This window comes from Zingiber officinale, chromosome 4A, assembly GCF_018446385.1.
Source record: "Zingiber officinale cultivar Zhangliang chromosome 4A, Zo_v1.1, whole genome shotgun sequence".
Lineage (NCBI taxonomy): Eukaryota > Viridiplantae > Streptophyta > Magnoliopsida > Zingiberales > Zingiberaceae > Zingiber > Zingiber officinale.
The window spans coordinates 75,938,576-75,941,705 of record NC_055992.1 but is presented as its reverse complement, the minus strand read 5'-3'; positions in this window follow the sequence as shown (position 1 = coordinate 75,941,705).

The window sequence follows — 3,130 nt, the reverse complement described above, 5'->3', positions numbered from 1 at the left end:
CTTGAGTAGAAGGTTCTTACCTATATCAATCGATTGGTTGAATCGATAGTGAGATGATATAGGGAACACCACTCTTAATCATTCCTAGTCAAGTATTAACATGCAGGGGCAATGTTAATGCGACGAGACTAGCATGTAGGTCAACTTGATGACTTTATCTCATAAGTCATGGATATGGAGATATCAAGTTGACACATGGGTATGCTTTGGAGAATGTATACTGAATGACCCGCCATGAGAAAGTATCATGGATCATTATATGAGTGTCATATACTTTCTCATGTGGCTATTAGTATGACTACTAGTCCTTGGACCTGAAGTCACCATGGTTCCCTACATAAGGAGTTACGTACTTTGGTTTCGTCAAACGTCACCCGTAACTAGGTGGACTATAAAGGCGATTACTGGGTATGTAACAAATTATGCGGAGGGATGTGAGTGATGTAGATGGGATATATCCCTCCTATATGACGGGAGTGACATCGATATTCTTGATAGAGTGAGATCACTAAGTGCATAGCCATGCCCAAATGAGTCAATATGAGATATTGAGCTCATTTGATTGAGTGAGTCTACTTAGGATTCAAGATTTAGATTGATTAGAGGATGACACGGTCTATGCCTCATATTGATCAATCTAGATGTCAAGGATAGAAGGACACTTGTTATATATTGTGAAGAGTCACAATTAGTAGTCACAATGTGATGTTGAATCTTAGCATTCTTATAACTTGGGTAGTAATGATGTGTTGCTTGATACCACTCATTACTTATGCTTCTAAATGGGTTTAGGAGCATTGCCAACGTTATAAGAACCTATAGGGTCACACACAAAGGGCAATTAGATGGAGATTAGGTTCATTTGATGAACCTAAAGGATTAGGTTCATGTGATGAACCAAATTGGATTAAGAGTAATCAAAATTAGGCTAATTGAGTTGGACTCAATTTGGTTCATGTGTTAAGTGAGTCTAATTTGGACTTAGATTCATTTAATTAATTTAATTCAATGAATAGAGATTCATTAAATTAAAATTGACTTGAACCAATGGTTAGATTAGATCAACCAAGGGAGAGAAGTGGTCAAGTTTGACTTGACTTAAGTAGGAAGATGAAGAGTCAAGTTTTGACTTGACTTCGACTTGACCAATGCCACATCATCAAGGCTTCTTCATTTGGTCAAGTTTGACTTGACCAAATGCCACCTCATGGAGGAGATCAAGAGACTTGACTCTTGATATTCCATGGGGGTTACAAGCCATTGAGGGGTCAGCCACTTTTAGTGTGGAATTAATTGATTTTCATTCAAGGTAATTCATTCCTTCTTCTTCCTCTCAAGGTTTCTTCTCTCCCTCTCTTCCTCCTTGTCGATACCTTGCATGATTGCTAGCACACTCTAAGGTTTCTTCTCCATCTCTTGCTTGTGTGGATATATATAGAGGAGTATCTACTTTGATACTCTCGAGATCCGACGAACCTTGGACGTGCGGGATTATGCGAAGGGCTTCGCATCAAGGGTAACCTCTTTATCTTGTAGATCTAAAGTAGATCTAGGGTTAGAAAACTCATACTCGAAGTTTTACGAATTTTTAATCTTCGCACGGATCCGTGGCATGGGAATTTTAGGGTTTCCGCAACGCAAAAAGCGGTTTTGCGGCCCGAAAAACCCAACACGACTCTCTTCCCGTGCCATCCTTCTCGCTAGCTACGTATTCCACTCAACTTCTTATGTTCCTAAGCTCCTACACACTTAGACACAAGGATCAAACACAACATGACCAAACTGAACTTGGTTGATCACATCAAAACTATCTTGGGGTACTTACAATGATAACTCATTCTCAGACTAAAAGCGCAAGGAAGATTTCTTGCTCATGTTCTTCGCCTAATGAAGACTTGTCCCACATTACTTGTAGTTCCTTCTTTTTTTGTTGCTTCTTGGCTTCCTTTAGATTCGAATAGTTTTACTTGATGTTCCTTTCTTGTTGCATCCGTAATAGGTGACTTTCAACTTAGCCTTCGTGCTTGAATTTGGACTTAATTGCTTCATCTCATTTGGATCACCTTCTTAATCTCTCGTTTGGTAAACCCCTTCTTCTTTCTGTATAATTTTTTAACTAGGTTCATGAGCTTGACAGTGACTTCATCATCATCTTTTGAATCCAATTTACCTTCAGACTCAAGTTTAGTTCGGTACTCTTTCTTTGATTCTTTCAACTTGTTTATACCTGCAACTAAAGCAATACCTCTTTCGAATGGAAGTGCATTAGTCTGTTCATATAATTTGAATTCAGAAAACATTTTGTCTAGTATAATATTTGAAAGATCTTTAGATACTTTATAAGCGTCTACCATCAACGCCCACAAAAGTATTTCTCAGAAAAGCATTTAACGCGTACCTTATAATGTCGCATTTCTCCACCTTTTGCCCGATCATGTGAACACCGTTGAGCAAGTCTTGGATCAGAGCATATAATTGGCTCATCATTCACCATCCTACATTTTAATATTATATAATTTATGTAAAATTAAGTCACATTACTTACTTTTGTATCAGAGGTACCCTCGTGCAATTTAATTAGTTTTTCCCATAGGTCCTTTGCACTTATGAATGGCTTGGTTCAGCTCCTCTTATGTCAGGCCGCATTAGAGAGTTTGAGTTGTCTTAGCATCGGCCTTGATCTTTTTCTTTATTGGTGTGTCCCACTTGTTGTAAGGGATGAGTACTCTGTCTTTGGTGGGGAATGTGAATCTGATTTGAATGATAATTCACATCTCCACCTGAGTCTTCAAGTGGTATTCCATTGAGCCTTTCCCGTATCTGAAATGGATTTCGAAGAAGTGGGGTGGGCGAGCAGTACTATAGCCTTCTTGATGGGCCATTCAAAATCTCTCACTCAAAGAAATGAGGAAACTTGTTCCAAGACTCAGATTAGTAGTGCAGTATTTAAAAAAAATAAAGAACTCGAGTGGTGTTGCACCAACTTCAAAAAATATATAACTCAACTATGGGAAAGAGAGAAAAAATTTGATCAAAAGGGGTGATAGTAGTGATTCTGATTGACTCCAAAAAGTTGAAAAATACCATAAGAAAAAAACTTAATCGAACGGTGGTTGCACTGATTCAGAGT